This window comes from Lutra lutra, chromosome 14 (assembly GCF_902655055.1).
Source record: "Lutra lutra chromosome 14, mLutLut1.2, whole genome shotgun sequence".
Lineage (NCBI taxonomy): Eukaryota > Metazoa > Chordata > Mammalia > Carnivora > Mustelidae > Lutra > Lutra lutra.
In genome coordinates, this window is record NC_062291.1 from 34,495,774 (window position 1) to 34,515,208 (window position 19,435).

Consider the following 19,435-nt stretch of genomic DNA (forward strand, 5'->3'; position numbering starts at 1 on the left):
CTGCTTGTCCCTCTCCCCCTCACCCCTACTCCTGCTCACTAATAAAATCTTTAAAAATAAAAAATAAAATAAATAAAAACCATGATATTCTACTTTCCTAGCCTACAATCTTTGTTGCCTGAAATAACTCCACTTTATTTTATCAACCACACAGTACAATGAGGCTTCCCCATTCTAATTTTTTAATAAAATTTCAAATATGAAAAGTAGAAAAAATCCCTGATTCTGAATTTAACAGCTTACATTTAAGGTGTAATAAGCAAGACACATAATTTTTTTTTCCCTTCTGCTTTCAATTTGCTTGCCTAGTAACTTCAGGTGACCTCTGCTGTCACCTGAAAAAGCACTTATAAATTTCATTAGTCTCTCCAAACACTTTAATCTCTCAATTAAATCCCATATATTCGTCTTTCTAGAAATCTGTATTTCTTGCTTTGTTATTTTTTAACAAAAGACAAGAAGAGGGGCGCCTGGGTGGCTCAGTGGGTTAAAGCCTCTGCCTTTGGCTCAGGTCATGATCCCGGGGTCCTGGGATCGAGCCCCGCATCGGGCTCTCTGCTCCGCAGGGAGCCTGCTTCCTCCTCTCTCTCTCTCTGCCTGCCTCTCTGCCTGCTTGTGATCTCTGTCTGTCAGATAAATAAATAAAATCTTTAAAAAAAAAAAAAGACAAGAAGAGCAAATAATATAATAGAAATTCATCCATTACAAAAATAAATACCCCACATAAAAAAATTATTTAAGAATCAAAACATTAAGGGCGCCTGGGTGGCTCAGTGGGTTAAGCCGCTGCCTTCAGCTCAGGTCATGATCTCAGGGTCCTGGGATCGAGGCCCGCATCGGGCTCTCTGCTCAGCAGGGAGCCTGCTTCCCTCTCTCTCTCTCTCTCTCTCTGCCTGCCTCTCTGTCTACTTGTGATCTCTCTCTGTCAAATAAATAAATAAAATCTTTAAAAAAAAAAAAAGAATCAAAACATTAAAATGCTGGTGTTAACTGACAGACAATGAAAAAAAGAAACTGAACAGGTACAAAAAGATTTCGTTACAGCAGATAAGGAAGAAAACTAGGAAATGGGATATATGTGGTCTCTTCTTAAAAGGGGGGGGGGGGGCGCGCCTGGGTGGCTCTGTGGGTTAAAGCCTCTGCCTTCAGCTCAGGTCATGATCCCAGGGTCCTGGGATCGAGTACCACATTGGGCTCTCTGCTCGGCAGGGAGCCTGCTTCCCCCTCTCTCTCTGCCTGTGTCTTTGCCTACTTGTGATTTGTCTCTCTGTCAAATAAATAAATAAAATCTTCTTAAAAAAAAAAACTCAACTTCTACCATTTAAAAGAAACACAAAATATAAATCCTAAAAGTTATAATGAATTTCCTGACACCTCCCCAAAGAAGATATACAGATGGCAAATAAACATATAGAAAGATGCTCCACACCATCTTTTCCCATATGTCCTTAGGGAAATGTATATTAAAATACTGATATATAATACCCACCAGTTACAGTAACCAAAATATGGAACACTGACAATACCAAATGCTGGAGGGGATGTGGAGCTATAGGAACTCTCATTCATTACTGATAGGAATGCATAAAGGTGAATGTTAGAAGGTGGAGGAGGGTCAGAAATGTATCTTCCAGACTGAGAAGACACTTCAATACAGAAAAAAGAAGCAAGTCACTACATACAGCTTACATAGAGTTTTACTCAGGGTAACTTACATGACAGCGAGGACCAGGGAACAGACAATCCAGGCAGTACATAGGTATCCTTTACCACTGTTCTCTGCTCCTACCTTCCACCCCTATCTGGACCTTAATACCCAGCTTTTTATGAAGCAAAAGGGCATGGTGGTGACGTCATAGGGTAGTAGTCTAACGTGTGCCAGAAGATCCACTAGTTAATCTAAAGTGGTGGCACATGTGTGCCAGAGAGGCTCTATACTAGTTATCTACAGTAGTGCCATCTGTGCACGAGAGGGGAGAACAAAATGGAGGGCCAAAGATGGAGTCAGTCTTGTCAGCACTCCTACAGTACAGTAACCTTGCAAGACAGTTGTGTTTTCTCACAAAAGCAAACACACTCTTACCATATAATCCAGCACTGCACTCCTTGGAATTTATTCAAAGGGGCTGAAAACTTAAGTCCACGCAAAAAACCTGCACATATATGTTTCTAGCAGCTTTATTCCTAACTGCCAAAACCTGGAAACAACCAATATCCTTCTGCAGGTGAATGCATTGATAAAATGTGGTACATCTAGACAATGGAATATTATTCAGCACTAAAAATGAATGAGCTATGAGTTCATGAAAAGACATGGAGGAACCTTAAAAGCATGTTACTAAGTGAAAGAAGCCAATCTGAAACTGCTACGTGCTGTTGATTCCCACTATGTGACATTCTGGAAACAGCAAAACCGTGGGGACAATAGAAAGATCACAGATTGCAAAAGGCTGGGAGAGGAGGAAGAATAAATAGGCAAACTGCAGAGGATTTTCATGAGGTGAAAATACTCTGTATGATACCATAATGATGGACACATGTCATTATACATTTCTCCAAATCTACAAAATGTACAACAGCAAGAGTGAACCATAATGTAAACTATGGACTTTGGCCAATTTTGAAGTATCAGCAGGTTTATCAACTGTAATAAATGTACCACTCTTGTGGGGGAAGTGGATAATGGGGGAGGCCATGCCCATGTGAGGCCAGAGGGTATATGGAAAATCTCTGTACCTTCTCTTCAATTTTGCTGTGAATCTACAATGGCTCTTTAAAAAAAGAAAATTTCTTTAAAAATTCATATGAAATCTCAAGGGGCCCCAAGTAGCCCAAAAAAAATCTTAAGAAAGAAGATCCCACTTTCTGATTTCAAAACTTAATATAGGGGTGCTGAGTGGCTCAGCTGGTTGAGCAGTTTACTGCCTGCCTTCCACTCAGGTCATGATCTCAGGGTCCTGGGATCAAGCCCCATGTCTGGCTCCCTGCTCAGTGGGGAGTCCACTTCTTCCTCTTCCCCTACCCACTCCCTGCAGCTCTCTCTGTCTGAAATAAATGAAATTTTTTTCCAAGATTTTACTTATTTGACAGAGAGAGAGATCACAAGTAGGCAGAGAGGTAGGCAGAGAGAGAGAAGGAAGCAGGCTCCCTGCTGAACAAAGAGCCTGATTCGGGGCTCGATCCCAGGACCCTGAGATCATGACCTGAGCCAAAGGCAGAGACTTAACCCAGTGAGCCACCCAGGTGCCCCAAATGAATGAAATCTTAAAAACAAAAACAACTCAATACAAAGCAACAGTAAGAAAAGCACTGTGGAACTGGCATAAAGACAGATACACAGCCCAATAGAATAGAGAGCCTAGAAATAAACCACTTACATGATCAATTGATTTTCAGCAAGGGTGCCAAGTCCATTCAACATGGAAAGGACTTCTTTTCAACAAACAGTGCTGAGAAAACTGTATGCCCACATTTAAAAGAATGAAGGTGGACTCTTACTTTACACCATATATTAAAATTAACCCAAAACTGGCCACAGACCTAAACATAACAGCTAAACTAAAAAACTCCTAGAAGAAAACACAGAAGAAAATCATTATGTCATTGGATTTGGCAGAAACTTCTTGAACACCAAAAGCACTGGGAACAAAAAGAAAACAGAAACTGGCTTCATCAAAATAAAAAACTTTTGTGCATCAAGAATAGCATCAAGAGAATGAAAAGACAACTGACAGGGAGAAAATATTTGCAAATCATGTATCTGGTAAGGGATTAATATCCAGAATATATCAAGAACTCCTAACTCAACAAAAAGAGAGCAATCCAATTTAAAAATGCACAAAGGATTTGAATATATGTTTCTCCAATTACATATACAAATGGCCAACAAGTGCATGAAAAGATGTTGAACATCATTAGTCATCACGGAAAGAAAAATCAAAACCACACTGGGATACCACTTCATACTTACTACAATGGCTATTGTTAAAAGTGAAAATGCAGAGCGCCTGGGTAGCTCCGTGGGTTAAAGCCTCTAAAGCTCAGGTCATGATCCCAGGATCCTGGGATTGAGCCCTGCATAGGGCTCTCAGCTCAGCAGGGAGCCTGCTTCCCTTCCTCTCTCTCTGCCTGCTTCTCTGCCTACTTGTGATCTCTGTCTGTCAAATAAATAAATAAAATCTTTAATAAAAAAAAAAAGTGAAAATGCATTTTTCAAGCTTTTAAGATTTTGAAGTTAGAACTCAATTAGCCCACTGGCAGACAACAATACATCACACAATGTTTATCATATGTAGTTCTAAGCTGTTAAATATTAATTTCCATAACAGCCCAAAAGAATTATTTGAACAAAGAGTTCAAGGCCACACAAAAAAAATAACTATCTTTAGCACCCTGGAACACAAGTGTAGACTTACATAACACAACTACAGACTATTACTTTACAGAGCTTAAAGTTCAAGAAAATTATTGTGCAGGATAAGAAAAAATTATCAGGGGCGCCTGGGTGGCTCAGTGGGTTAAAGCCTCTGCTGTCAGCTCAGGTCATGATCCTAGGGTCCTGGGATCAAGCCCCGCATCGGGCTCTCTGCTCAGCAGGGAGCCTGCTTCCTTCTCTCTTCTCTGCCTGCTTCTCTGCCTACTTGTGATCTCTGTCTGTCAAATAAATAAATAAAATATTAAAAAAAGAAAAAAATTTGTCAGTAAAAACATTTTTAAAACCAGCAGAGATAGAAAATATTTTTATCAACATCATCAACAATTTAATAGCCATACATGGAACACTGAACAACTGCGTATTACACATTCTTTCCAATTACACATAAAAATTATAGAAACTGACGATATAAAATGGAATGAAATGACAGCAGAGGGGCGCCTGGGTGGCTCAGTGGGTTAGAGCCTCTGCCTTCGGCTCAGGTCATGATCCCGGGGTCCTGGGATCGAGCCCCACATCGGGCTCTCTGCTTGGCGGGGAGCCTGCTTCCTCCTCTCTCTCTCTGCCTGCCTCTCTGCCTACTTGTGATCTCTGTCTGTCAAATAAATAAATAAAATCTTTAAAAAAAAAAAAAAAAAGAAATGACAGCAGAGTTTTGCAATTAAAAGTCAAGAGACAGGGTGCCTGGGTGGCTCAGTGGGTTAAGCCTCTGCCTTCGGCTCTGGCATGATCTTGAGGTCCTGGGATGGAGCCCTGTGTTGGGCTCTGCACTTGGCAGAGAGCCTGCTCTCCCCCCCACCCTGCCTGCCTTTCTGCCTACTTGTGATCTCTGTCAAATAAATGAAATCTTAAAAAAAAAAAAATGTTAAGAGACAGGGGTGCCTGGGTGGCTCAGTCGGTTAAGTAGCTGCCTTGGGCTCAGGTCATGATCCCAGGGTTCTGTGATGGAGCCCCTCAGTGGGCTCCTTGCTCAGCGGGAGTCTGCTTCTCTCTCTGCCTGACACTTCCTCTGCTTGTGCCCCCCTCTCTTTCTGACAAATAAATAAAATCTTCTTTAAAAAAAATGTTAAGAGGGACGCCTGGGTGGCTCAGTTGGTTGGACAACTGCCTTCGGCTCAGGTCATGATCCTGGGAGTCCCGGGATCGAGTCCCGTATCAGGCTCCCAGCTCCATGGGGAGTCTGCTTCTCTCTCTGACCTTCTCCTCGCTCATGCTCTCTCTCACTGTCTCTCTCTCAAATAAATAAATTTAAAAAAAAAAATGTTAAGAAACAGGGGCGCCTGGGTGGCTCAGTGGGTTAATCCGCTGCCTTCGGCTCAGGTCATGATCTCAGGGTCCTGGGATCGAGTCCCGCATCGGGCTCTCTGCTCAGCAAGAAGCCTGCTTCCCTCTCTCTCTCTGCCTGCCTCTCTGTATACTTGTGATCTCTCTCTGTCAAATAAATAAATAAAATCTTTAAAAAAAAAAAATAATAAGCTGAGGACCGGAAAGTTGTGTCAAGGTAATCTAGCTAATTCATTAATTCTAGATACTAGAACTTACTAACTTGACCTCTTACTATCCATTAATTTGTCAGTCAGATTTGTGTTTTTTACACTTCCATAAAACAGGGATAATAACACTCACTGCAAATGACTGTAAGGAGGATTAAATGAGAAAAACACTTGTATAAAGTTGAGCGCAGTGTCTAACACAGTAAATTATGAACAAATATTTGTTTGGAAGTTAATTAACAGGTGCAGCTGATGGTGATAATTCAAATAAAAACTGTATTATGTAACATAAACTTCACTAAGACATCATATAATTACACCTAAATACCTTCCTTTTAATGCAAACACTTAATTAAAATGTACAGTAAGACTCTAACCATAGGGGCGCCTGGGTGGCTCAGTGGGTTAAGCCGCTGCCTTCGGCTCAGGTCATGATCCCAGGTCCTGGGTTCAAGCCCCGCATCGGGCTTTCTGCTCAGCGGGGAGCCTGCTTCCTCCTCTCTCTCTGCCTGCCTCTCTGCCTGCTTGTGATTTCTCTCTGTCAAATAAATAAATAAAATCTTTAAAAAAAAAAAGACTCTAACCATAAACTTTGCTATTCTAATCAAGGAAATGAACAGAAAAAAGCAAGTATTAGAGAAACTGAAATCTTCGTACACCATTGATGGGAATGTAAAATGGTGCGGCTGCTATGGAGAACAGTATGGCAGGTCCTCAAAAACTTAAACACAGAATTACCATATGATCCAGCAATTCTACTCTGAAGAATATATCCAAAGGAACTGAAAGCCAGAGACTTTGAACAGCTATTTGTACACCCATACTCATAGCAGCATTATTCACAATAACCAAAAAGTGCCCTTCAACAGATGAATGGATAAACAAAAAAATGGTTGATACATACAATGGGATATTATTCAGCCATTAAAAGGTGGGAAATTCTGACAAACTATACAACATGGATGAATCTTAAGAACACTATGCTAAATTTAAAAAGTCAGTTTCAACAAAATAAACACTGTATGATTCCACTTATATGAGGTACCTAAAGTAGTCAAAATCACATAGGCAGGGGCGCCTGGGTGGCTCAGTGGGTTAAGCCGCTGCCTTCGGCTCAGGTCATGATCCCAGAGTCCTGGGATCGAGTCCCGCATCGGGCTCGCTGCTCAGCGGGAAGCCTGCTTCCCTTCCTCTCTCTCTGCCTGCCTCTCTGCCTACTTGTGATCTCTCTCTGTCAAATAAATAAATAAAATCTTTAAAAAAAAAAAAATCACAGAGGCAGAAAGCAGAATCATGGTTACCAGGGGCTGGGGCAAAGTGGTAATAGTTACTACTTAATAGATGTATTTAATATATGTTTGCAAGTTCTGGAGATGGATGTTGGTGATGGTGTCACAAAAATCTGAATGTACTTAATACCACCGAATTGTACACTTAAAAATGGTTAAGATGGTTAATTTCATATTGTGTGTGTTCTACCACAATAAAAACAATTTTTTAAAAAAGGAAGGAAATTCTGATACATCCTACAAAAGGGATCAATCTTTTTTTTTTTTTAAAGATTTTATTTATTTATTTGACAGAGAGAGATCACAAGTAGACGGAGAGGCAGGCAGAGAGAGAGAGAGAGAGGGAAGCAGGCACCCCGCCAAGCCGAGAGCCCGATGCGGGACTCGATCCCAGGACCCTGAGATCATGACCTGAGCCGAAGGCAGCGGCTTAATCCACTGAGCCACCCAGGCGCCCCAAAAGGGATCAATCTTTAAAGACATTATGTTAAGTGAAATAAGCCAGTCACAAAAAAAAAAAAAATAAATAATAATAATGTAAGATTCAATTTATATGAGGAACCTACAGTAGTAAAATTCATAGAAATGGAAAGTAGACTGAAGATGTCAGCGATCAGGGAGAAGAATAAAAGGAGAGTTACCATCTCCTGGGTATAGTGTTCTGTTTGGGAAGAAGAAAAAGGTCTAGAAATGAATGGTGGTCACTGCTGCACAACAATGCATATACACTTAATGCCTCCCAACAGTACACCTAAAAATGATTAAAATGGTACATTTTTAAAAACTGTTATAAAATACACATAAAATTAACCATTTTATCAACTTTTTAGTATACAATTTAATTACTTTAAGTATATCCACCACATCATGCAATCACAACACAACCCTAATTTTCAGAGAACAGGGCAACTACATTACATCATTTCTCAAATTCTGGATTTATCTAGTTGCTTCCTCCTAGTATGGTTTAAACGTTTCTCCAGTCCCTTTATTTCCTATATTCTCAAATTACATCTAAAAGCATGATTAGAGGGGCACCTGGGTGGTTCAGTCAGTTAAGAGTCTGACTCCTGGTTTAAGCTCAGGTCGTGATCTCAGGGTCATGAGACTGAGCCCTGTGTAGAGCTCCGCACTCAGCACAGAGTCTGCTGGAGATTTTCTCTCTCCCTCTCCCTCTGCTCCTCTACCCACTTGCTCCCTTGTTCTCTCAAGAAAAATCTTTTAAAAAAAACAAAAGCATGATTAATGTCAAATTAAGTACTTTTAGCAAGAATTCTTCATAGGTTATTTTGTATATTTATGAACTTTGGCATAAATTTTCTCCACCAATGTCTAATTTGCCACTAATACCATCTAGCATATCTTTCATCTCAGAAAATTTACAGTTTCCATCTCTGAAGGTTTCATTTTGGTCTTTTTTTTTTCTTTTTAATTAATAAATTTTATTTTTTAAAAAGATTTTATTTATTTGAGAGAGAGAGCATGAGCATGGGGAGAGATGCAGGGCTCAATCCCAGGATCCTGGGATCATGACCTAAGCCAAAGCCAGAAGCTTAATCAAATGAGCCACCCAGGCACCCCAATAAAATTTTTAGAGCATTTCTAGGTTCACAGCAAAATTGAGTGGAAGGTACAAGGAGTTTCCCACTTACTGCCTATCCCTGCACATGCACAACCACGCCCACTTCGTTTTGGTCTTTTCCTCATCTTCCATGTTTCTATTTAACATATTCAATTTTTCCGGAGGCACTGGGGTGGCTCAGTTAGTTAAGTGTCTGACTCTTAATTTTAGCTCAGGTTATAATCTAATAAGGGTCCTAAGATCAAGCCCCAGGTAAGGCCCTGCTGTGAGCGGTGAGCCTGCTTGAGATTTCTCTCTCTCCCTCTGTCCCTCCCCATACCCCTGCTTGTACACTTTCTCAGGAAAAAAAAAAAAAAAAGTTTTTTCAATCCTTCTTCTAGTTTCTTAAGCATATGAAATACAATTATAAAAACTGTTTTAATATCCCTCTCTACTAATTCTATCACCTGTCACTTGTTTGGTTTTGACTGACTTTTTTTTTTTATCATAGGTCAGTCATATTTGCTCCTCCTTTGCATGTCTAGGATTTCTGATTGCATGCCAGACACTATGATTTCCACCTTGTTGGGTGTTGGTTATTTTTGTATTCATATATATATATATATATATATATTTTTTTTTTTTTTAAGATTTTATTTATTTGACAGACAGAGACCACAAGTAGGCAGAGAGGCAGGCAGAGAGAGAGAGAGGGAAGCAGGCTATCCGCCGAGCAGAGAGCCCGATGCGGGGCTCGATCCCATGACCCTGGGATCATGACCTGAGCTGAAGGCAGAGGCTTTAACCCACTGAGCCACCCAGGCGCCCCTGTATTCCTATATATATTCTTGAGCTTAGTTCTGGGATATAATTAAGTTTCTTGGGAACAGTTTGACCCTTTCAGGTCTTGCTTTTAAGCTTTCTAGGTTGGACTGGAACACCCAATTTTATCCCACTACTAAGACAAAATCCTCCTGAGTAGCCTACATGATGACATGTTAAGACATTTTCCACTCAGGCTGGTGGGAAAAAACACTATTTCTGCCTTTGCAAAAACTCTGAGAACTGTTCTATGTTCTTTTCAGGTGGCTCTTTACCTAACTTCAGTAGTTTCCTCACATGTATGCACTGATCAGTTCTCCACTGAATACTTGAGTGGAAGATTCCTTTTAACTTTCTCATCTCTAGTATTCTGCCCCACAAACTCCACCTGCCTTGACCTCCCCCAAACTGACTCAATTCAAGAAGACCACTGTGCCCTCTGCATGGAATCTCCCTCCCTACTCTACAGCTGGGAAATTTTCCAGGCAGCAAAACAGAGCAGTCACAGAGCTTACCTCATTTGTTTCCCATCTCTCAGGGATCATTTTCCTTTGCTGTACAATGTCCAAAATCTAGGAAACCACTGTTTTGTGTCTTTTGTCTGCCTTTTAAGCTGTTTCAGGCAAGAGGGTAAATATGGTACCTGTTATTCCTTCTTCACCAGAAATGGCTATTAATTTTTCTGTCCCTTTCATTCTTATGTCTTTGTGAATTATTTTAAAGCAACTCTCAGGCATTCTATCATTTCACTGCTATATATTTTAGTATATCTCCAAAAATATGGACTTTTCCTTCCACACAATCATGTCACTTTTACATTTAACAAATTTCACTTTAATTCTTTGGTATGTTCTAATACCCAGTCTCTATTCCAATTTCTCCAACTTCCTCAAAAAGTAGTTTTCTTTTAAACCTCTGGTTGTTCAAAACTCTAATGCTAGCATTTAATGAACACTACTCTGGGAGGGGTACTATGTTAAATGCCTAATATCTGTTACCTTATTTAATCCTCTATAACCCTTGTAGTAAATATTATTACTCCTATTTCACCAAGGATACCATAGCTCAATGCTTTTAAGAAATCTGCCTACAGTCAAAGCCAATAGATGACAGAGGAAAGCTTCTCTGGTCCCAAAGCCATTGTTCTTAACCATTATGATTCACTGCCATCTCGGGAATTAGTAGGATAGAAAGTCAGACGTTATCAATGCTGAAGTTAAAATCAAATTCTGAAATTACTTAATTTAAATACTATCACAGATCCAAGACCTGAAAAAATTAGCAATGCTGCTTTATTTGAAGTGTACTATAATACAATTCACTTGATAATTTTTTTAAAATACAACTTTCAGGGGTGCCTGGGTGGCTCAGTGGGTTGGGCCGCTGCCTTCGGCTCAGGTCATGATCCCAGGTCCTGGGTTCGAGCCCCACATCGGGCTTTCTGCTCAGCAGGGAGCCTGCTTCCTCCTCTCTCTCTGCCTGCCTCTCTGCCTACTTGTGATTTCTCTCTGTCAAATAAATAAATAAAATCTTTAAAAAAATAAATAAATAAAAAATAAAATAAAATAAAATACAACTTTTAAATCTAAAAGCAAGTTTAATTTGCAAAAAACTAATTCTTAGTTGGGGGGGAAGAAGATGAATCCATTTCTACCTATTTATTTTCTCAGGGCTAAAGAGGGGAAAATAGAGCTAAATAGAACTAAAATAGGGCTAAAACACCTCTCCTTCCAATATGGCAATTACCAACTTCCCAATGCCAGATCATTAACTATATTTAATGCCTATCACTTCTCACAGTTATTCAATTTCACAGTTGCTTTTTTTTGTTTTTTCAAGTAACATTCCAAACTGCTATCTATCTCTTCTACCTGCAGGTGCCCGATGTAACATGTTCTTAAAGCATTACTTCACAGAAGTATCTCCCTGAACTTCTCTTTAAAAATAAAAACAAATCTGGGACGCCTGAGTGGCTCAGTTGGTTGGGCAGCTGCCTTCGGTTCAGGTCGTGGTCCCAGCGTCCTGGGATCGAGTCCCACGTCGGGCTCCTTGCTCATCAGGGAGCCTGCTTCTCCCTCTGCCTCTGCCTGCCATTCTGTCTGCCTGTGCTTGCTCTCTCTCCCTCTCTCTATCTCTGACAAATAAATAAATAAAATCTTTAAAAAAATAAAAAAATAAAATAAATAAAAATAAAAACAAATCCATTTTTATTATTTCTGCCTACTACCATAAGTCATCATAAATTCTGGTCTGAACACCCAAGGTACTCAGCACCTAACTCCCCTTGTATAGTCAAGGAATGTGAGACCTTCTACTTAATATTAAGCTTTTCTGAGCATTTGTGCAAAAATCTCTCAATACATTCCTCCAGGCTAATAGTTGTCACACTTGGGCCAGGCAATCTTCAAATACTTGGGCAGTCCACTAATAATTAAGTAATTTAAACAAAGTTTTCTAGTTAATTGCTACATGTGCAACATGGTATTAAAAATCTGCTAAAATTGTGGCTTAATCAGTTAAGTGACCAACTCTTTTTTTTTTTTTTTAAGATTTATTTATTTATTTGACACAGAGAGAGAGAGAGAGAGATCACAAGCAGGCAGAGAGGCAGGCAGAGAGAGAGAGGAGGAAGCAGGCTCCCTGCCAAGCAGAGAGCCCGATGCGGGACTCGATCCCAGGACCCTGAGATCATGACCTGAGCAGGAGGCAGAGGCTTAACACACTGAGCCACCAAGGGACCCAAGTGACCGACTCTTGATCTCAACTCAGGTCTTGAGCTCAGGATTCTGAGTTCAAATCCCACACTGGGCTCCATGCTGGGGTGGTGAAGCCTGCTTAAAAAACAAAAACAAAAACACAACCCTGCTAAAATAAAAACAAATCTGAAGAAAGAACAATCTGATTAATTCCTTAACACCTATATATACATTTAAATTCCTGGGGCTAAACATTCTGAAACTGGGGAGATAAAATCTTTTTAGACACTATTTCTTGTTGTTGTTATTCTTAACAATTACATTCAGTAAGAACCTACTATAACCTAGGCACTTGGCATACATTAACTTACTCTTCACAAGACCCCTATGAGATAAGTATTATTATTTCTATTTTGCAGATGGAATAAACGCAAATTCTGAGAGATTAAATAACTTGCTCAACATCAAGAAGTGATGGAATTGGGTTTGAGAATATAAATCTGTCTAAACTAAAGTTTGTGTTAGCAATTAAGTTCAAATGTCCACTGAATTGAACTACTAACATTTCTTTTAAACAAAATCAAGGCAGTGGAATAAACAATGTTACTTCAATTATATTTTCTCTTAAAGTGTAATGAACCATCAGAATAATCCATAAAGATACAAAAGCAGGCATTAATGTCGACTATAGTTTTAAAGTTAATACCCAGTGACATCAAGTTGTAACAATTATCGTGATTTATTTTTCATAAAACACTCAAAATGAAGTGGTTTTCATCTATACATCTATACATCTATACAGATTTTTAAATACATAATAATTAAAAGAATCAAGCATTCAACCATAGTAACTACATATACTTAAACTACTCAGAACATTTTTATTTACTATTTATAAACTGCAATTTGTTAATCAAGTTTATCCACAGTAATAAAAATATTTATCGATAAATGATTTTAACAAACGGGCTAAATACACAATATATTTAAAGTTAAAAAAGCCAAATACTCCAGAGCACAGGTACTAAACACATAACAAATACATGCTACTTGAAGAGTTTAAATTTCCAAGTTCCATTAGTTAATAGACATTTTTAAAAATAGACATTAAAAAAAAAACACTCAAACTGTAAAATGCAATTAATTTATATTGGAAAAGGAAAGCAAGTTCTCTAAATTAAAAAAATACACGTAAAATTATATCAGTGAACATATGTTGTTTTTGTCTGTCCAGCAACCTTTCCCTTCTCTCCAGGAAATGACACCTCAGTTTTCGTAAAGAGGAACCATACTTCAGTTGCCTACTCTTTTTTTTTTTTTTTTTTAAGTAAACTCTATACCCAACATGGGCTCAAACTCACAACCACGAGAGGGGGATGCTTTACCGATTGAGCCTGCCAAGCACCCTGATGTTGCTTACTCTTAATTCATGTGGTTTAAAACTGTATGAAAAAAAAATAAAATAAAACTGTATGCCCCTATCACACCATGGTGAGAACGAGAGCCAATCCTAACCACACAAAGCATTCCATCACATAACAGACTGCTTCTAGGATGGGCAATGACACACAGTCAGGTTAATGAAATTCCTGTAGTAGTCTCTTGGAATCAAAGAGAAAGGGACGTTCTCTCTCTTTTGGAGTTTCTAAGGTTGTAGGATGTAAGTCTGGTGCTATTAGTATCATCTCTCCCAAGGAGTTTGATTCCCAAATATCCAAAGGGGACTAGTGGTTACCTGCTGGTAGGGGAAAAGATAAACTAGGATTTTGACTTTCAGTGTTATATTTTCCATAATGATTCCATTTTTCAAAAACAGGCACAAACACTCTTATAATAGGAAATATATTTAAAAATACTGCCCCTGTGTTTTCTTCATAGATATGCTCAGATACCAGTATTTAATGTCTTAAAAGCATTAACAATTTTATCATAATTTTCAAAGTGTAGAGGAAATCTATTTTAAAAGAATAGATTTTTCAGTTGGCACAAAACCAAGCTATTTTTGTTTTGAGTGTGTTGGGGGGGTAGTTGCAAGTCAAACTTAAAAAAAAAAAAATTGGTTCTCTTAAAAAAATGGTTCTTGGGGCACCTGGGTGGCTCAGTGGGTTAAAGCCTCTGCCTTCAGCTCGGGTTGTGGCCGCAGGGTCCTAGGATTGAGCCCACATCAGGCTCTCTGCTCAGCGGAGAACCTGCTTCTCTTCCTCTCTCTGCCTGCCTCTCTGCCTACTTGTGATCTCTGTCTGTCAAATAAGTAAATAAAATCTTCCAAAAAAAAAAAAAATTGGGGGGCGCCTGGGTGGCTCAGTTGGTTGAGCAGCTGCCTTCGGCTCAGGTCATGATTCCAGGCTCCTGGGATAGAGCCCCGCATCGGGCTCCCTGCTTAGCGGAGAGCCTGCTTCTCTCTCTCCCTCTGCCTGCCGCTCTGCTTACTTGTGCTCTCTATCTCTCTGTCAAATAAATAAATAAAATCTTAAAAAAAAAAAATTGGTTCTATTTTTAAAAGGAATATATTAAACAATTCTATATGGGAAGAAATTGGTTAACATCCAGCAAGTGTTACAGCCACTATAAAAATTACTCACTAAAACTAAAGATTAAAAGTGACCAAATTAGGAGGAGGGGTCTGGGTGGCTCAGTCAGTTAGGCTCCTGACTCTTTAGCTCAGCTTAGGCCTTGATCTCAGGGTCATGAGCTCAAGCCCTGAGCTGGGCTCCATGCTGATTAGGGAGCCTACAGAAGGAAGGAAGGAAGGAGACCAAATTTGGCTTAATAACTTTATCAATTACTTTAGTCCTGTAATTCTAAAAAATATAAAACCTGAAAGGTCAGTGAAATATTTTAGTTATAATTATTTTACATAATATTGCACTATGGGAGAAGTTACATACCATTGTTTCTTCTGAAATATAGGAAAGTCAGTCTCTGGGAATGTAAAAGGTCTACTGAATATAGTAAATAGTCTATAAATTATAAAGGAAAATAGCAATACATGCTTTTGTTCTCTTGCTTTTGTTAGCTTCTATCACTCTTTCCCTTTCTTCCCAAGCTCAGAACCCACTCCTGAATCTTCTCTCTTTGTTAGTATTACTCTGTTTTATAATCTTCAGTAAGGACACTTAAAAGACGCCAACGACACTTTCTTGACATAATTAGACAGCCAGGGTGATGTTCTTTTTTTTTTCTTCAAATTTTAAATTAAATTCTAATTAGTTAACATATAATATAGTATTGGTTTCAGGAGTAGAATTCAGATTTATCACTTACATACAATACCCAGTCCTCATCATTACAAGTAGCTCATCTAGCCCATTCCCTACCCACTTCCCCAACACTCAGTTGGTTCTTTAAGAGTAAGAGTGAAGTTCTTAAGTTGAAGAGATAATCACCTATCAAGGGTGAGTACAGAGAACAGCTGGAGGCCAGAGGCATCTTCTTACAAACGAGTGGCAAGTTCTAAAAAGTTTTTAAGATAAGGTGATACTCAACCAGCTCATTACTTTGTCCAACACCACAAAGACAGCATGTTTGTCATCCTGGGCAATACCTATGTCTCAAGATGCAGATGTTTTATTAATTGGTCATATGGTTTAACTTAACTCTAAACCTTAACCCTCCCACATCTATCAAACCCCAAATTAATTTACTTTGTCTGCAAACTCTTTTCTTCAACTGCTAGGTCACTTGCACACATGACTCAAGGAATGCTTTAACATGAACAAAGGTATCCAAACCACCTTAGAAACTGAAATAAACACGTTTATAAAATTAACAAAGAAAACAGATCTTTCCAGATACAACAGGGGGAATACTTTAGTCCCTTAGCCACAAAACGGGTATTCTGCTTATGTTTATAAATACCTACTCTTCAGGCATCTGAAAGGGAAGAAAAAGAAATAAACCCTAAGATTGCAGAGACAGCAACTTAAGAACAGCCCGTTTTAAACTCTTCTCTCAACATTCACACAGAGCAACATTCGGCTCATTCTCAAACATCCTACGGTGGGCCAGGATGGGATGGTGAAGGAAACTCGAGCGAGACTGAGAACGAGAGACACTGGAAAAGATAAAAACTGAACAGTCCAAGAAGGCTGCACTTTGTTTTGCTCCTTCGGGTCCCCACTGATTTTCTACTTCTTTTTTTTTCCGATTTAATGATTAACATTTCTACCCATCAGAGATCTAAGGGTAAACTCCGATCACCCACTTCCATCCACATCCACAAATCCCAGCGGAACCAGTCTAGTCCACCCGTGCGTCTTCTGGTTGCCGGAGAAGCGAGAGACGACGGTGCCCAAGTGAACCCTGCGGTTGGGAGCTTGGCACTGAGATCTCCCGGGACAGCTTAAAGGGACGAGGTGAGGTGAAGGAAAGCGGAGGACGGGAAGCAGACACGACTAAGGATTCTTCTCAGGCCCCTGAGCTGAGCGTGTGAGCTATGCCGCCAGACCCGAAAAGTCTCCGGAGCCCAGAGCCGGCAAACGGTCGGCGCGGAAGGTCAGATCCCTTAAGCTGCTTCGCCCTGACTTCCCTTTCGCGTTCCCTAAAAGGCTGTACCTTCACACCCTTCAGAGTCCAGGACTCACCTGTCCGCAGTAGGGTTACCAACGCTCTCGGGTCAAAGCAGCCCGCCTCTGACAATCATAGAGATGAAAAACCAGCGGAGAAAAACCTCCACCTCCACCGCCCACCCTCACGTGACTCTCCAGGCCGCTGGGCCTGTTGGGATAGTGGCGAAATACGTGTGGGAGGGGCACGGAGAACCCGCCCCGCGGGCCCCGCCCCGGCCTCGGGCCCCGCCCCGGCCTCGGGCCCCGCCCCGGCCTCGGGCCCCGCCCCGGCCTCAGGCCCCGCCTCCTCAATGTTAAGGCGGGAAAGCGAGAGCGCGCCTAGAAGCTCTCTGCCTTTCTCTCTGCTCCACTTCTTCCAACACACATGAGTATACACAAAAAGTTTGTTAAACTGAATTTTTTGTGCCTGCTGCGACCTTATTGTACCCGTTTATCTGTTGACTAAACGTAAAGGAGTCAGTGAAAAGAAAACGACCACAGTGAGTTGGGAATTGTTCCTTTTGAACTGTATTTAGGTTTAGGTTTCTAGTAAAATTTCTGTTTCCTGACCTTGAAGTTTCTTTGCATTTAGAAACCTCCTCAATTCCTCTACTCTGGGTTTTTCAGCTGTTCTCTTTGCAAAGTAACACTGTGGGAGAGTTTAGCCCCTAAGCTACTAATAAAGTGTTTTTCTCCGAAGTTGTTGCTGTCAGAAGTGGAGATGGAAACGGATCGTCTCTCTTGCTATAGAAATAGAATAAAAAATATTTTGATTATGATACCAGAGGGTTTTCAAATAAAAAATTCCTCTTCAGAAGTTGCCTTAGCAGAGCTGTGAAAAAGGCTACAACCATAGAAGCGAAAGGCGGCAGACAACTATCACTGGGTTGAATTGTGAATTTAACTCTTCCCCATTTCTTCTCAGAGAACCCTCCCTTCCCACTAACCTAAGAAAAAAATCATTGTGTGCATGCCACTGTGCTAGCACTTTACTCACAACCCAGTGTTTATTTACAAATACCCTGTGGGATGGATAGTTTGTCTTCAATTGCAGGTGGGGAAGCCAGCTAAGACTCTAGGCAATGCAGTAAATTCTGCAACTGGGACACAGTTCTGATCTGAAGGACACCAAAGTTTGAACTGGTAACAGTATTCTTATCTGTTGTCTTCTGGATCTACCTGTCATAGGGGTTTTAGAGATCTTCGCTTATTTGCTTCTCAACCATCAAAATAACCTTTTCTGTTTCTCTCTCCATTTAGAACCTGCTCACTGTTAAATGAAAAATCTGATAAATCCTTTCTGAACACCAGCACCTCAGTTGGTTAAGCATGGGCCTTGGGTTCAGGTCATTGTTCTGGGATTCTGGGATCAAACCCCACTTTGGGCTTCCTGTTCGGTGGGGAGTCTGCTTCTCCCTCTCTCTCTGCCCCTCTCCTCTGCTAGTACTCTCTCTAAGAAAGAAGGGAAGGAAGGAAGGAAGAAAAAGAAATCCTTCCCCATTTATTAGTAGGCACTTATCGTCGTATCCTTCCCAGGCAGCATGTCTGTTAACTCTCATAATGGAAATTTCAAGTTGTGTTACAGATTACTATGGAACATCCTGAAGGTCCCATAGAATTTTAAGTAGTAGCTAAGTCAGCCATTTCTCAGAACAAGGAAAAAAGGAAGTTAAATCATCATTACATAAATGTTGAACAAAAGTCCATTAATAAGATTGGTGTAATTTAATCTACTTTTAGGCAATATTTATCTATGTAAAACTGAATGTAGAAACATAAATCACTGGTTCTCAAACTTTTTGGTCTTTATAGAACCCTTTACTTTCCTATAAATTATTGAGGATCCCAAGCAACTGTTGTTTATGTGTATTATACATATCAATACTTAACATGTTAGAAATTAAAATTTAACATTAGAAATTAGAATTAATATTTAGTCATTACAAATAATAAACCCATTATATGCTGATATAAATAACATTTTTATGAATAATAATAACTATATTTTCCAAAAAACATAGAAGAGAAGCATGGTTTTACATTCCTGTAAATTTTTTTAATGTCCAGGATATAGAAGAAAGCTAATTTTCATATCTTTTATTCATTGATTTTTTTTTTTTTTTAAGATTTTTGAGAGAGAGAGGGGGGCACCTGGGTGGCTCAGTGGGTTAGGCCTCTGCCTTCAGCTCAGGTCATGGTCTCAGGATCCTGGGATCGAGCCCCACATCGGCTCTCTGATCAGCAGGGAGACTGCTTCCCCCTCTCTCTCTGCCTGCCTCTCTGCCTACTTGTGATCTCTCTCTCTGTCAAATAAATAAATAAAATATTTTTAAAAATTTTAAAAAAAAAAGATTTTGAGAGAGATGGAGATAGCGAGAGAGTGCACAGGGTGGGAGGAGAGAGAAAGCAGACTCCCTACCAAGCAGAGAGCCTGATGTGGGGCTTGACCCAGGACTCTGGCATCATGACCTGAGCTGAAGGCAGACATTTAATCGACTGAGCCACCCAAGCACCCCAATCTGTTTCAGTATACATATCATGTAGCCTCTGGAAAACTCCACTGTACACTCAGAGAATGAGAGTGATAAAGGC

The 19,435-nt window shown here is 40.0% G+C and overlaps 1 protein-coding gene across 1 annotated transcript in view; it reads right to left on the bottom strand.

The window, feature by feature from the left end:
- Positions 1 to 17,027, bottom strand: part of MICU1 (mitochondrial calcium uptake 1) — a 234,645-nt gene extending 217,618 nt beyond the window's left edge. The window contains exon 1 of the mRNA XM_047701931.1: positions 16,880 to 17,027. The gene's annotated coding sequence lies outside the window, so the exon portion shown is untranslated. The remainder of the gene's footprint in view (positions 1 to 16,879) is intronic.
- Between the last annotated feature and the right edge of the window lie 2,408 nt (positions 17,028 to 19,435).